General features: G+C 39.2%; 1 protein-coding gene across 3 annotated transcripts in view; it reads left to right on the top strand.

The window, feature by feature from the left end:
* The window catches only part of HS3ST5 (heparan sulfate-glucosamine 3-sulfotransferase 5), a 636,371-nt gene that overhangs the window by 208,005 nt on the left and 411,392 nt on the right, over window positions 1–16,974 (top strand). For all 3 annotated transcript variants that reach the window (XM_078648573.1, XM_078648571.1, XM_078648572.1), the window contains exon 2: window positions 10,398–10,549. The gene's annotated coding sequence lies outside the window, so the exon portion shown is untranslated. The remainder of the gene's footprint in view (window positions 1–10,397; window positions 10,550–16,974) is intronic.

Below are 16,974 nucleotides of genomic sequence, written 5' to 3'. Positions count from 1 at the left end.
TCCCTTTCTCCTCCTCAGCTTCCAGTGATACAGCAGAACAGGTCAGCCCTTAGAGCACACAGCAAGGCAATCTTCCTTTAGTTCTCTCGCCGTCCTCCTTCCAGCAGAGGGTCCGTCTTGATTGTAGAGTTTCAGAATCCAATCTTCTGTAGTAAGGGGGCCTTCCCTTATACCCCTGAACGCCTTTGAAGTCCTTTGTGCAAGGGGATCCTTGGCTCTGGAATGTTTCTGGTGTTCTTCTTCCTGACAGCTTCAGGGCCAGAGGTGACAGTGGATCGGCAGGGGAGTTAGCCAGCACGGTGGTCAGGCAGGCACAGCCCAGCACTATCAGGCTCTTCTCTCTCCCCTTCCCCGGGCAACAGATGTTGCCTTTCACCCCTGGGCTGACTCCAACCCCCTCCGGGGCCCTGCAGCTCCTGTCACGCAGGCATTCCACACACAGGCCCAGGCACACAGAAAGGTTTATACAAAAGAACAGCCACTTCTAAAAATGCTATTCTCAACCCCAGGATCCAAAAACAACCTTCACCAAAAGATGTGTCATTTAATCCTGAGTTCAGGGATATCTTTCATGGATGTTCCATCTTGTTCCTATAGGGAGATAGGCTGGGATCCAATGGGACCAGCCTCCCCAGGCTACCCTAGGGAGCCCTACAGCCCTACAGCAGTGAGCACACAAAGTGGCTGCTGCTCTCTACCAGAGCATGTTACCTGCACTAGTACACGCTCTACCCTATCCATTCACTGCACCCTACCCAGGGGGGTACCTGGAGCCTTCCATAGGGGTGGCTGAGGTGCACAGACAGGGGAGGGTTAAGCCTAGCCAGTGGGGACACTGGCCAGGCTGACATGGCAGTCACTGACTGCACACAGGCCCTGCGCTGGCGGGCCTGAGTCACCTTTTAAAAGCTACTCATGTGGGTGGCGCAATCTGCGCTGCAGGCCCACTAGTAGCATTTGTCATCACCAGCCCTGGCACACACAGTGCCCTCTACTAGGGACTTCGTGGTGATACAAATATGCCAATTAGGTATACTCAATCAATATGACAATTTACAGAGGGAGCACTTACCCTCTGACACTGATCAGCAGTGGCAGAGGGTCCAAAGCATCTAAACCAGCAAAAACGAAATCCAGCACAGCATCAAAAATACATGAGTCAGAGGCAAAAAGATGGGGGAAAACCATGCCAAGGATGTCAGGTCTAACAGTCATCCTCCCTACAATGAAAGCATTTACCCTCATATCCACCCCCCATTTTGCCATTCGTGCAGGGGTATAATATAAATCAAATAAGGTCTTAAAGAATTGGGGCTAGATGTAGGTAATAGCAAATTACCGAATGGTAAATACCGAATTTTACCAAATCGATATTTACTAATCGGTAATTGCTATGTAGGAAAAAAAATCGGTAAAAATACTGATTCGGTAAGATTCTGTATTACCGAATCAGTATTTGCCATTGATTCCTATGGGCCTTGAAGCCCATAGGATTCAATAGCAAATACCGATTCGGTAATTACCGAATCTGTAAAATTACCGATTTTACAAGGGGGACAGGGTGTCACTTTGACACCCTGTTTCACCCCTGTTTCTGGCTTGTGTGCCATGTGACACACAGACATGCCCTTAGGGCATGTCTGTGTGCCACATGGCACAGGTGTACTTGCACAGATGTGCATGTACACTGGAATTCGTTATTTACCATGTAATAGTATTAAATGGTAAATAACGAATCGGTGATGGCATGTGGCACTGTTTTCAGTGCCACCTACATCTGTATTTACAGATTCGGTAAATTTACCGATTCGGTATTTTACAGAATCGGTAAATTTACCAAATCGGTAAATATACCGATTCTGTAAATTAAGCCTACCTACATGTCAAATCACAAATACCGGTCGGTAATGGCCGAAATCGGCCGTTACCGACCAGTAATTGGCGACCTACATCGGGCTTTTGGACTTTTAAGTTTGCAGACATTAATGATTCTTTCGCCAGCATAAGCATATCCTCCACTTCAATTTCAGAGTCCCCTAAATCAGTAACCCACTTCAACCTAACTTTAGCAAGGTCATCTGGTCTTCCCGAAAGTAATATTTGATATAGAACTCCAATTTTAACCTGTCTTCTAACCCCTTCTACCACCATATTTGTTTGCATACCCACATTAAGCCGAGCCAAAAAATCACGAAATTGAAGAAACTTAAAAAAACAGGTTTTAGGAAAAGCAAACTGGGCCATTATTTCCTCTAATGATATACAGCCCCCATTATCCAGGTACAAATCCCCCAAAATTCCAACCCCTTTCCTCTGCCACTTTAATGACATTTCTTCTGAGAATATACCTGGTAGAAGCCTATAAGCCTTAAGGGGTGTGTAGTAAGACATTTTCCCCATTGCAGTTGTTTTGAAAATCCATTTCCAAACTTTAAATGCGCTAATCAATACTTTAAAACGCGTGTGCTTATAATAGCTGCCATCCAACTCAATAAATAAACATTGCTTCGCAATTGGGCCTAATAACATTTCAAAAATAGTAGGGGCAATAGCCCTATTAGCAGCCATCCCCCCCATGATCAACAGGTAACATAATAGAAAAAAAAATCCGGCACTGACATGCCCCCCCTTTCAAGGGGCAATGTCATGAATTTCATTGCCCGTCTAGGTCTCCCTGGGGTCCAGATGAATTTGCCACACATTGATTGTAAATGCTGTAACCTTTTTTTTAGAAATTTCCAAAGGTATTGACCGGAATAAATACAAAACCTTTGGTAGTACATTAATTTTAACGATATTGCACCGGCCAATGATAGAGAAATATAATCGTTCCCACATTTCTAATGAAATCTTAATTTTGTAAATCAACGCGATCCAATTAACATCCACCAATTCAGTCATATTTGCTCTGATCTGGATCCCTAAATAGGTAACTTCTCTTACAACGCTATCATCAGGCCATACTAAGCTGTCCGAGCACAAAATCTGCATCTTTGATTCATTAAGTGTATAGCCTGTTACACTACCAAACCCTTTAGCCAGTCGCTCAATTTCTCCAATAGCAAGTGCAGGATTTCCTGTAATTACAGCAATATCATCCGCATATGCGAACACAGAAAAACAATAACCAAAAGCTCGATACGGTGGAATAAATACACTCCGAGACAGTTGTTCAATGAAAGGGTTGATATACAGGGCGAACAAATGAGGGGAACAGGGGCAACCCTGCCGGGTTCCCCGGGCTATACTCAACGAGTCAGAAAGCAATCCCATGGCAGATATTTTAGCCTTAGGGGCTACATAAAGAGACTGCAAAGCAACAATACATTTCTGACCAAAACCCAATTTATCCATAATTCTCCACATATAGCCCCAATGAACGCGGTTGAACGCTTTTTCAGCGTCAAGTAAAATAAGCGCTAACTTACTTTTCTCCACTCCTGCAATGTCAAATAAAGTTATCACTTTATTTACATGATCAACCGTACCTCTTTTCGGTATAAAACCGTGTTGATATTGGGACACGAGGGGCGTTATAACTTTAGCCAATCGATTAGCCAAAATCTTGGAATAAATTTTAATATCAGCGTTTAGTAAGGATATTGGGCGATAAGACCCAACCAAATCCAGAGCCTTGCCTTTCTTGCAAAATACCGCAATCGTAGCATCCGACCAAGATCTAGGAGGATATCCTAGCTGCGCCATCTGCATAACTTTAAGCAGCTCATCCTTGATAATATTAAAAAACTGCCTACTCTGTGTACATTTCATCTGCTCAGTGCCGTTGATACGACATATATGGATATGCATCACATCATGTAAATCATTGTGTAATTTAAACATCAACAGTATAGTTTACTGATGAAGTTACACTGTCTCACCCATTCATGTTAAAACAACAAAGGGTGATACATGGAATGCTTGCAAAAGTCTTAGCCACTTGCAGTGTCTCTGGGGCTGCGTGCAAGTCAATCTTTTTTTGACCGCTGTGTCATTCAAGATGGAGAATGGCCAGATGTAGGTCCCATGACCACTGTGCCCGCAAACTCAAGCTGCACATCACTGATGCGGCACAAGTAGGCTGATACCAAAGTGGCATTGTTCATGATCCTGTCTGGAGGATATCTGTCCGGCAGTGCCTACTGGACTATTCCTATTGGAAAAGGACCACGTCTGATTTCCATATTGGTGGGTGCTGTCTAGAGTGGCGTAGTGGACAAAAACAATAGACTGTTTGCAATTCTGAGTAAACACCAGTGTCTGAAATTAATGCAGCTTTCCACCATAAAGGGTTTTGTTTTGCTGTCTCCTTTCCATCCTTTTGGTTTCTCTAATCACTCTTAACTTGGCGGTACACACTATTATGTCATTCTACAATAAAATTGTTCTCTGCAACAGATTAGAGCTAAATCTGCGCTAAAGTAAAAGTCTAAACTCAACAGGCAGCTCATAATAATACATACTTTATAATTTATAGTCCACATTTGTATTTTTAAGACAAGATAGCTAGCTCTCGTTTCTAGCTGGCACCATTGGCACTACTTAGTTATGTTGTTGAGTAGAACTCATTTGCTCCATATTAAGTGTGCAGAGCAAATACACACTCACCATATTCCATTCGCTTTTGAATTGTGAAGTCTGCTTATTTTGGTATTATATAATGTTTGTGTATTCACAAGGAGGATAGATGAAAGTTTTTCTAAATAAATGTTCTTACTCTTTCTTCTTTTCTTTTCTTTTCTCTTATCTATTTTATTTTGGGAATGGGGAAATGAGAATGTAACCAATCCTGGCTTAGAATGGGATGGATATATATAAATTACATTTTTAACTCATTCATAAAGGATGGAAATGTTGTAGCCTATCTACAAAAGAAATCACAGGTCATCATTACAAGTAATAGGTCAAACCTACCAACAGTTATTGGGAAAAAAGACCAGGAGAAAATGTAAAACAAAGGTAATTTGTGCTAAATACTGATGCTGAATCTTAAGATTAATTTGTAAATTAAAACCTAGTCACAGGACGTATTTACCACATGTGATAAATACTTCACCATGGGGTAATGGTATTTACCATGTGGTAAGTACTTTAACCTATTGCACCTAGCATCTATTGATGGTCTAAGGTTAGCCTTGGAAAGTGGATGCTTGTGTTGTGGTTAAGGCTTTTTGAATGATAAGAACAGGAAGAGGAACCCCATGCAGAAGGCAACACAAGAAAGAAGAGAGCATGCTAGGGTATAATTGCGAAGGATAACTAGTCATGAAGAACATGTTTCATTTGAAATGTCTTTTTAAGTGGCACATTGTCTGCATTTTAACCTTCTAGATTAAACATATTTCTAATGGGATCTTACATCCACCACGGAAACAGCAGTATGGTGGAATGCTTTTTAACACCAAGGCATGACAGAGTTGTTCATTTGCACAGTTTTGTATTCATTAAGAATATCAACATCATTTTGTGGCAAACACACACACCGACACCACACACACATACACATACCATACACACAGAAGGCACACACACTCACACACACATGCACACACACACACACACACACACACACACACAAACAAATGAATAATAATTCATATTAACAAAATGTAGGCATAGATTATACTCCTTAAAATACTTGTTGTCTGTGGAACAAATGTCGGTAGAGAAGCTAAATATGACAAGTGTATATTTTGCACCAAAATATGTTTTATATCTCAGAAACTAAAGACAAAAACTCTAGATTGTAGGGCATGTTTTCAATATGCCTATCTTCTTGTTAAGATGATCCTATAGTTTCTCTAAAAATGTTTGAAATTCAAAGAAGATATTTCAAGACATTTCTGTGAAATAACATTGTCTATGCAATGAATACCAACAAAATCTTCTCATATAAAATCGTGTAGGAGAAAAAAGAATCCTTGGGCATGATCAAATTGGCATAACTAGATCAGCAATGATGAGGTAAATATCTCAGGTAAATAAGTTAGTCATTTTAAAATTGTGGTAAACTAATGTAAAATAATTTTTGCAGATAAAATCATTAGATAAAATGTATCATTTGAAACTTAACAGAAATATGTTTAAGGATATCCAACAAATACAAATGCCAATAGAATAGCTTGATAAATCAGTGTGTATTTTTTCTACTCAGAAATGATTCCTGAAATGAAGTAATGGAAAATGGAAGAGGCTTCTTTTAATTTTTGAAAAAAGGTTTTGGAATGGTAATGGCCAAATTATGGATATACATTTTGTTCTTACCTAAGAGGTTACATTAAACAAAACATTTTACAAGGACAGAAAGGTTTTGCCTGTAGGAAATTAAAAATAATGCTTTTGACACTGCTCATAAATGATTTATGGGTTCATTTTTAAAATCAAATAGAACAGCATAATTAATACCAAAAGTTTTTATTTTTGGATTCTTTTATCCAGATACTAGACTTGCATTTGTAAAGAGGACAAGGCATTGACATGGTATCGTTTTGTTTGATCATATAATCAGATCAGATATCCACAAAGAAGCCTAGCATTGTATTTTATGATTATCAATAGATCAAAATACATGTTTTAATGGCAAATTCTTCTTACAAATAGTGGACACTATAATTGGCGTAGAAATATTTTAAAGTTTTTGAAATGCCCTTGATGTGGGCATTCTACACCTGCCACCATAAGCGCCCCTGTTCCTTCTTCTCTAAGAGAAGTCATGCAGGTACTCCAATTTAGTTTAACAGTAGGTCTAGGTGGATGATCAATTAAACATTAAAGGAATGATCAGGGCAAGAATACCCTCCAAACATCACAGCTGCTTCCTCGTCCATACCTATGGAATGCTGGGCTAGGATGAAATTAGGGCTTCAGATCAGCATGATGTTCTGTTTTTAGCAACCTGGTCCTCTCCCTAATATCTCCTACAATGTAAAGGGTTTGTTTGATCATTGGTTTCTTCCTACTGTTGAAAATTCCTCTAAACATGTACCTATTTTTGCTTCAGGAATAATGATTAAGAGTATATCATTAAAAGGGTATGTCGGTCACATTAACCCATCAGTTAAACTCATGACAGTTCCCAAAGAAAAGGGTAATTACAATGCCCTGACTGGTTGGATGTACACTTAAAAGAACTCTCTTCATCCTTTAATGACCTATAGCTATAAGAGCTGACAAACTAGTATGTATCATCTACTATCCATTCAGTCATGTGGAATGTATGCTATCCTCTGATTGTCCTATATTAGAATCAATTCTTAGTAGATTGGACAGGCATATTCAATAATTGAGAGGATTGTATGCCAGCAATGTATATGGCTTCTAAAGGAGTAGAATGCACAATGCTGATCTGGTATTGCAGGTCAATTTATGATCAATATGTTCTTCACTATTTTCATATTCTAAGTGCACAAAACACCAGGGCTCAATTTCGCCATACATCTTAATAGTGCTGAATTCCAGGTTGCTGAACTTTTGTATTTTGTTTTGCTGTACCTTAGGACTCATTGCAAATAATATACTTAATCTATCTTGGATGAGACTTATTTTGTCTCCTTGTACTGGAGGTACTGGGTTTTTTATGATTACAATGGAATTTTGTAAAGAAAACATTTTGGGTAGAGTGAGGTGAGTGCTACACTGTGATTCAGAGATTTTTGATGTTAGCCATATATGTTTGTGGGATTAGTTATGCAAGAAATGCTTGAAATGCTTGAATCATGTGGCTTGTGTGCAGTATGGTTTTCTTTGTAGGTAGACAGGATGGGTTTGATTTTCCTTCTGAGAATATTATCACCACCCCCTAGGGCTTTGATACAGGAGATCAGCTTTTCTCAACAGTATGTTAAAGTCTAGATCTCTCTGCTTCCTAGAAAATTCTCCCACTCCTACACACAGACTTTCACATAGGTCATCTTGCAAGAATTTCATCTGAACTGATGGTTTATGAAACCTTCAAAATCTGTTCCTTTGATACAGAAAATGTTCCTTGATCATTCTTTTGGATGCAAATGGAGATATGTTTGGTGCAATACTTTTAGCATGCTTAAAAATCTTGGTCTAACCAAATAGATTGCTTCCAGTAGAGCAGACTAGCTTCAATAAGGGGAATTCTAAGTATTATAGTAGTTATGACTTGTTCAGGTGTCTTGCATAACTTCATACGTCTAGTTCTCTGCACTGTGTTTATTGTGTACATGAAAACTATTTATGGTGTAAACTTGCTGGACTGGGATATCCTTTCGATTAATTAATCCCCTGCGCAAACTTCATGCAGAGACGGTGTTCTGCCTTAGGGTTTGGAAGAAATGTCAATCTGTATCTGAGCACTCAGTGGTGCCAAACATGGATAAATGCTCACATCCCTCTTACCATTTAGTTAATATCTGGCAGATCTCTACATATTTCTTCGAACTGAGTATATTTTTTGCCTAGATTAAAGGAAGAAGTCCTATCCACTGTATGTCAATGAACATGATCCACCATGATTACAGAAGTGTTTAGCTGTTTATGACAAATCAATATCATTCAGACACTAAGAGAATGCTAAGAGTATGATAAAAATAAGCATGCTGTGGAAATAGCACATTTCCTCTTGAAATATTCCAGACCCACAAGTCAGGTACTTCAATTTGAAATTTTGAATTTCAGCTAATAAGAACAGGTTTCATGAAGGCATATGTACTCTGTTTGAAGAAGTAGAATATCTTTCAAGTAGTTGGTATGATTGATGTTTCAAAGATGTTCTTAATTATTTATTTACAAAGATTCATGTCATCCTCTTCTTAAGACACTTAGGCCCTTATTTAGATTTAGTCTTCAGACACCAACAGGAGATTGGATCAGCATCAACAACAGCAACTATTTGTCCATGGAGTTTGTCACAGTATATACAGTTTCCTACTGTACACCTCCCCACTCTATTGGCTCCTGCCCTTTCAGCACAATGATAGGTCTTTGAGCTCGGCCAACTCTTCTAGGTAGCTTGTGTGTGGCATCAGTTTTGGTTCAAGCCTAATGGTTGCAGTAGTGAGAGAGAGCCCAGATGTGTAGCAATAGTTGTCATTTCTGGTCTTCTTGTAGGGTCTTTTTTTTTAATTCATAGTCTACATATTGGTGCAGACTATGTCTGACAGAATAAAATGAGTGATACAAAAAGTATATCACTTTGCAGTCTCATTATCCTAATACTGATATGCACAAGCTTTCATTGTCAATAATGAATATTCAAAAACATGGATTTCTTTCTGAATATAATGAGCCCCAAATATCCGTAATATAAAAACAAGTAATGGTAATTCAAGGCTAGTGCACTGTCGCAGTCCCACCCTTTTTGAAATATATCTTCACCTTCCACAGGATGAGATAGATTTTGAGATTTTTGGACTGGGGCCTCTTATTGGTGTCCACATTCTTTTTGTCGGACTCATCAAAACTATATTATTATTCCTTCCACTTCCCGTCTATGGGCAACCAAGCTCAACATGCCCATGTCAAACTGATGACCTAATCTGTGGGGGATTGTTCTGCATTCTGAACAAGTGTGAATTCATAATGTGGTTCCCCAATATTTAGGTTTATAAAGTCTGTGATGAATATAGAGGTTTTACAAAACAGCAAAAGCAATATGACAAACACATACATTATGCAAGGTTCTCATACAAACATGCATATCACATCAATGAGTGTTATACATGTAAGGATTGAATAAAAAATGAGGACATCTCTAAACAATGTATTCGAGAAATCACAGTTTTTTATCTCTCTGACTCATCCCAAACCTTTCTGACTATTATGAACTCCCAAACAGCCTTTTCATACTTCCCCTCCTGTACAACCAATTCACCCAATTCATAGGCACACAATGTCCACTACCCCCAATAAAGACTCAAAACCTTCCTTTTCTAATCTAATATTCTATTCCTACTCAAAAAACTACTAAATGCGTAAGAACTTGACAGCACAAACTTAATAAACTACAACTAATCACAAGGAAAAATGAAAGCCCATATCGCTAAACTACTATTCAAATCTAACCTTGGGTTCTGTAGTAGCATGCTACTCGCCACATCAACGCCTCATCAGGTGTAGTAACCGTGACATAAATGCAATTTTAATTCCAATGATCTAGTACCATATACAGAACCAGTGCAAAGAAGTGTTTGGAAATGGTTATAGTCTAAGATAACTTTGCAATATGCCTTGAGAAATTGGCAAAAGAATTCCAATAAACATGTAACATAAAAAAGAGCTCTTTTAATTAAACAGATTTAAAAGTCATGTGTTATTCAATATGTATGTTTATTTATTTCTTATCATCTTCATTACTGTAAAATATGTTGTCTTTTCTTTAGAAAGTGTGTAAAATAAGTAATACATTTGAATTGTGTCTTTTCTTCCAGTGTTTCCTCGAGGTTTACTTAAGTCCTGAGCCGATGAATAGAAGCTTGCCCATGACTGACTGAATGGCCTTAGAATGTGACAGCTGGGTTTTTAGAAAGCAGGAGATCTGTCACTGCTGGTCCCTTGAGTCATCAGGTTCCATCCACATGAGGTCAGTCGTCTTGCTGCATTTTAATACGTGTAAGATTTCTCCTATCGATGCTTATCCAGAGGTCTATATTTTCACTCTTTTTAATAGTATTTTACATGTATGGATGAGAGGATAATCATTCCAGGTAAACTCAAAATATGTGGTTTGTGTTGTACTTTAGGAGCACATATTTACACATCCTTAAGTTTATTCCAAGCTGCATTCTACTCTGCAAATATCTGTTCATCAGGCTTTCATTTTGAAGTAGTCCTGGTCCACGTCCTCCTAAATGTGTTTTATTAATTGTTCTGTCTGTAGACTGTTCAGTGGCTTTGCTTATGATTTCATTTGTTTTTAGGAGGAAAGTTAACCTAGTTGGGCAATGTCTCCCATGCAATCTGACGCTCATACTTTGGCTGTAACTTTAGGAGACAACGTTTGAATTTTTTTTTTTAACTCCTGTATTTTCTTTTCTTATTACAGGTGTATTCTGATATCAGAATAGACTTGTAATAAGAAAATAAACGTACTACTTGGCATAACTTATTAAGAGCCAGTAGTGATGTAACCGTGTTCTCTGCATCAGCCACAACGAGCAAATGGCCATCTACTCTGGAAACAATGAGATAACAATGTGATACGGTTAGATGACCCGCACACATAAAATATACGCTGGAATCAGGGGGACAAAAACAAGCTAGCACCCCTCATAGACTGTCTGAAGAATGGTGCCAAACCAATACTGGCAGCATCAGCAAAAACAAAAGGGGTATGATGATGTATATGCATGCATGCATCATGACAGTATGTTGGCTCAGCCTTACGCAGTATGTACAGGCATGTGTCACTACAGATGTGTGTACCTTCAGCATGACACAGCAGTCATTTTGTTAATTTTTTCCTGTTACAAGATGGCAAACACCACTTAGAGTAGCAGATAAAAAAAAGCATTTTAATGCGGAATAGTGCTTTTTTTTAAATGAGTAGCCTGGCGTCAAATAATAGCCCAGCAGCAAATGACAACTGAAGGTCCCACCAACATTAAAAAAAAAGCATATATATTTTTCAAAAAACATTATGGAAATGTGGGTCCCAATGGAGGAGCCACAAGGGGGACCGGGTGCTGGAGAAAATAATGGAAGGAGTGGGGGTAGGTGAGTGGGCGCCGGAACAACAGAGAAGCCTTAAAAGGAAAGTTGGAAATAAAACAAATTGAAAATAAAAACTACAAGTTAAAGGAAGTAATGGACATTTAGACGTGGGAGCGGGAGTCTAATGTAGCATGCAGAAGGTGTATGTGTGCGTATTTATAGGGAGGCATCGAACAGAGGAGGGAGTTCAAAAATACATGTAAACTTGTGGTGTGCTGAAAGAAAACACAGCTCATTGAATGTGATCCAGCGCCAATCAGGGATGGATAATCAATGATAACACAAATACAAGCCCATATACCTTTACCCAACTAACGCAAAATCCCTGTTGCGCTGTGATTCAAGTTTGAACAAAAATCAGTTGTTCATAGTACAGACTCGTATCTAACACTCTAAATACATAACTGAGCCAGAATTTCAACTTATTTCCTCTGGTCGATGGACCTAAAGTTGAGAAGTTGATGGCAATAATTAGTACTATCTATCCATCTATATTACTGAATAATCACAAACTCAATGTAAGGTTAATAATGTTTATCACCAAATAATGTGAAGATAAAACTCAACATGTACAGGTTCACAAGGCAAACAATGCATTAATCACAGAGAGAGAGAACATTATCAGTGTAAACAGTGTCAAACTCATATCAAAATGAATAAATGCAAATGAAGGAGTGGATAGGCGAAGAGACAGTAGTTTCAGAGATAAAATACATTTGCAAATTATTATGCAAAGTGCAGATCATTTAGCTTTGCTAACCTAAGGATAATCAGAGAAATATCATCCCCTGGCCATGGGGATAGCAGGGCCCCCTGAGAAAAAATTCAAGGAAAAAAGTTTTATCAGGATACTGGATACAGGACAAGAACAGGAAACCGGTAGGCCTCTATCAGCAAACTGACAGACAGCGACAATCTCCCTCTAGCAAAGCTTCCTTGCACTCTACTTAATTGCTCCTAACCACACCCCCTAGGGAACCTCAATTATATCCTAAAACTTACATGTCCAACCCACATTTGTTGAAACATTTACTGATACTCAGTCTCTCATTGGTTGATTTAGAGGGTGTTCTATCACACCACCATAGTCATGTTCATAGTGTTCTTTGTTTTACACTCTTCACATTACGTTAACCACGTCTCATGAATACACATTTCCTCCAGCAAGTAACATGTTGCAAGTCTCTACACTTCCATTCTTCATGTCTGAGGCTTCTGTGGAAGAAGTTTGCACATTTTCACTTGTTTCTCACTGCGATCCTTCCGTTACTTGGCAGACATACAATATTCCTTGAAGATTATTAGCCTTTGCCTTCTCGATTCTCGCTCAGAGCTCAATTTTCAGCTTATTTATTCATATTTATTTTCTTTAACCCACAACTGGCATGCAGAAATGTAGTCCCATGCTTGCTTCACTACGATGAACAAAATACAGACATTATTAATTTCATGAAATGTTCCTCTCACTGTTTACCACCCACCATTGCACATGTTATATTCCTAGTAAGAGCATTAATGTGCAAAAGCGGCATTATTTGTATTTTATTCCAAAGCAGAACGCAAATGCGACCTAGTCTTTCATGCATTAGCCCCGCATTAGTGCATGCATGCACAAAGCATTTCCCCATGTTATTTGCGTTTTTTCACGTTATTTTCCCAGCACACTGTTAGTAAATATCACTGAGTACTTAATCCAAGCAGGTTTTATTTTCTCAAAACCCTGCTCCATCAAATGTGAGCAGTGAAAGGATACAAGACCACCAGTCAAAAGAATGGTAAAGAAGCTTTGCATTAGGGGAGGGATAAAACAAAAAGAAGAAGGAAGACCATTGAATAAGAAGCAAGCAAATGAGAATGACAAGAAAGCCAGCCAGTGATAAACAATAGGCTGGCAAAAATCCCACTGTAAGGTTTGATGTAGTCCACAATAGGTCTTTCGACAACAGGCATCTAAGAGCTGTTGGTAGGCAAGACCTAAAAAGGAGGCCACTCACTGAAAATATGGCTAGGAGGCATTGCTTCTGTCCATAAATATATAAGCCCTTGAACACCAGGATAAAAAAAGAGAACAACTATCTAGACATGGTGTCCTGCAACGGGTCAAACTCTCTTTAAAAATATAATTAGAGAGAATATTATAGTATTTTACCACTTTTATGTTAGTTATGCTTTTAGTACTGGGATCCATCTTAGAAAATCAAAGTTAAAACAATTGTTTATTGTTGTCGCTAAATTTTTTCAATTATTTACATTTCACTGACAGACATTTTATGCAGATTGAGATAAAACGTGAATATATTCATATTCGGATGCATAGCAAATGCAATTTGTCTTGTGCTATACTTCCCCTGCTTCTAAATTAATCCTAAATATGCAATACAGATGTTACATAAATTAGACTTCAAAGAGCTTAAGGAAAAATTATGTTTCTCTGCTTTGAGAGTCAAAGACAAAGATTCCTCCTCGACATTCTGTTTCTAAGGCAGCCAGCCATAATGACAATGTTTTACAATGCTTCAGCTTTTCTGTATAGGGTAACCTCTTCTCATGACCTCTTCTGTATCCTTTGTCAAGGTTATCTTCATTGTAGACTGCCAGTACTACAGAAATCCTAACTTGGCTGTCTGCAATGTTTCTTAATCTATCCTCTTGCTCAACCTGTCTCTTTGCATGAGGTTATGTATGTGCCTAAGGGCTAGATGTAGGTAAATCTTATTTACCGATTCATAAATACAGAATTTTACTGATTCGGTATTTATGAATCGGTAAATAAGATGTAGGTAAAAATTCGGTAATTTTTACCGAATCGGTAGGATTCGGTATTTACCGATTCGGTAAATACCGAATCAGTATTTGCTATAGAATCCTATGGGCCTTGAAGCGCATAGAATTCAATAGCAAATACCGATTCGGTATTTACCGAATCGGTAAAAATACCGAATTGCTAAGGGGGACAGGGTGTTACTTTGACACCCTGTTGCACCCCTGTAACTGGCGTTTACGCCATGTGGCACACATACATGCCCTTAGGGCATGTGTGTGTGCCACATGGCACAGGTGTACATGCACAGATGTGCATGTACACAAGAATTCGTAATTTACCATGCAATTGTATTGCATGGTAAATACCGAATTCTTAAGGCCCTGTAGCACTGTTAGAAGTGCTACCTACCTCTCGAAATACATATTCGGTAATTTTACCGAATGGTAATTTTACCGAATCGGTAAACTTTACAGAATCGGTAAATTTACCAATTCTGTAATTGTAACGATTCGGTAAAATTACCGATTCGGTAAAATTACCGAATATGTCCGTTTTTTGTGCCCCTACATCTCCATAGCCCTTTACCGGTCGGAAACGGCCGAAAATCGGTATTTTCGGCCGATTCCGACCAGTAAAGGGCTACCTACATCTGGCCCTATATGACTTAATTTCTGACATCATGGTCTTAAAGTTGGAAATAGTCAAAGGTAAAGAAGCCCAGCCAACAGTGTAAATTTCAAAATCTGTCATTTTTTCTGTATTGCTCTGAGGTGAGTAAAAAGTCCACATTTGTAAAGCGCACAATCACCCGTAAGGGTCTCTAGGCGCTGGGGGGCCGTCGGGAAGATTAAGCGAGCTATTGCCCAGAGTCACATGGTGCTGGGCTGACCTGCCGCCGGAGCCGGGGATCGAACCGTGGTCCCCAGATTCCAGCGTCAGTCGCCCTGGCCGCGGCGCCACACCTCTTCCACCAGAAAAACACTTAAAGCTGACTGCTCCTCTGCAAAATGGCACACTGGTCCATGCTATAGAAGCTATTCTTACTGGTGCTTCGAAGCCAATAATAATGCTAAGAACAAAGAGGCCAATTATTCTTGGTTTTAGGGGTGGCCAGTCAATTTGGTATAAAAATCAGGTTGTCATATGAATTTTGTTTTGCTACATTTTGACTAATAATTTTGCTCTATGATTATTCACCCTTTTAGGCTTCCCCATCCTGATCCTTCTGCTCCTCCTCCACATCCTTTTACTCAATGTCCTCCTCTTTCAGCTCCTTGGTGTTGCTTTTGGGCCTTATCCTTCTTTTGACCTTAGTCCTCTTCTGGGTCCTCCTTCTAATACTTCTGGTCCTCCAGGTCCTCTAGGTACTTCTCTACGTTGTTTTCCTCAGGTTCTTCTGCTCCTGATTTTCTTTGTTTTCCTCTTCCTGATCCTATTGGTGCTTTTCCTCCTGGCCCGACTGATTACGGTGCTCTAGGCACTGACCTAGTGGTCCTGGTCTTCTGGGTCCTGGTCTTCCTTGTCATCCCTGCAATTGTTCACATGTTCCTGGTCCCCTGGTCCTCATGGCATTTGTCCTCCTACTCCTGATCCTCCCTTTCTTCTTGGCCCTAATTCTCCTGGTCTTCTTGACCCTGATGTTCTTGACCTTTATCTTCCACTAAATACTTGAGCTTTTCTTGGTCCTTTTTGGGCGGTATTCTGATTGTGGTTCCATTGGGCCTGGTCCCATTGTTCTGGCCCTAATGTCCCTGGCCTTCCTAGTTCTGTTCTTCTTGCTTCTGCGTGCCATGAACCACCTGTCACACCTAGTTTCCTGGCCCTTGCCCTTCTTGCCCATCTGGTTCTGGCTCTTATGCCTGGTCATCCCAGTCCTCCAAGTATTCCTTTTCTGATCCTCCTGTCCTGCTATATATTCTTGACACTCCCTCATGGTTCTCCTCTTTCATCCTGAGATACAAGCAGGCGATCCGTTTGAGCAGGCAATGTTTCTCAGCGAATCACTCTCACCCTAATACCTTGTTTTACAATTTTTTATGGGATGTGTGCACTCAGATAATAAAAGTTACTCCAAAATCGCAGACTGTGCAATGTCAAGAATTTATCATAAAGCAGAATGTAGGAATTTTGCAAATCTTGTGATATAATCAAAAGTTTACCCAGGGCTAATTTAAAAGTAGTTTGGACTAGCTAGAGAGTGCTAATTGCTTGTTAATGAGTGTGTGATGCAGGTTTGTTGTCTGTTTTGCTGTTATGGAAGTGGATCAGTCAACTATGTGAAATCTCCTATTTGCTTTTGGTCTTCTGATGGTTCAGGGATGTGCACAACACTGACATATTCTAACTTAACCTTTTATGCACAGTTTTGGATGCCCATTATATGATTAATTTAATGTAGGTAGGTTTTAATTCGTGAGCATTTTGTGCAGTGACCGTAGGTATTTTTTCAATGTATTTAAGTGTGAAATGATTTCTGCTCAGGTCACAAACGGATTTTTTAGCAGAGAGTCTTAAAACAATATGATGTTCTT

This window comes from Lissotriton helveticus, chromosome 6 (assembly GCF_964261635.1).
Source record: "Lissotriton helveticus chromosome 6, aLisHel1.1, whole genome shotgun sequence".
Taxonomy (NCBI): Eukaryota; Metazoa; Chordata; class Amphibia; order Caudata; family Salamandridae; genus Lissotriton; species Lissotriton helveticus.
This window is presented reverse-complemented; position numbering and strand designations above follow the sequence as displayed.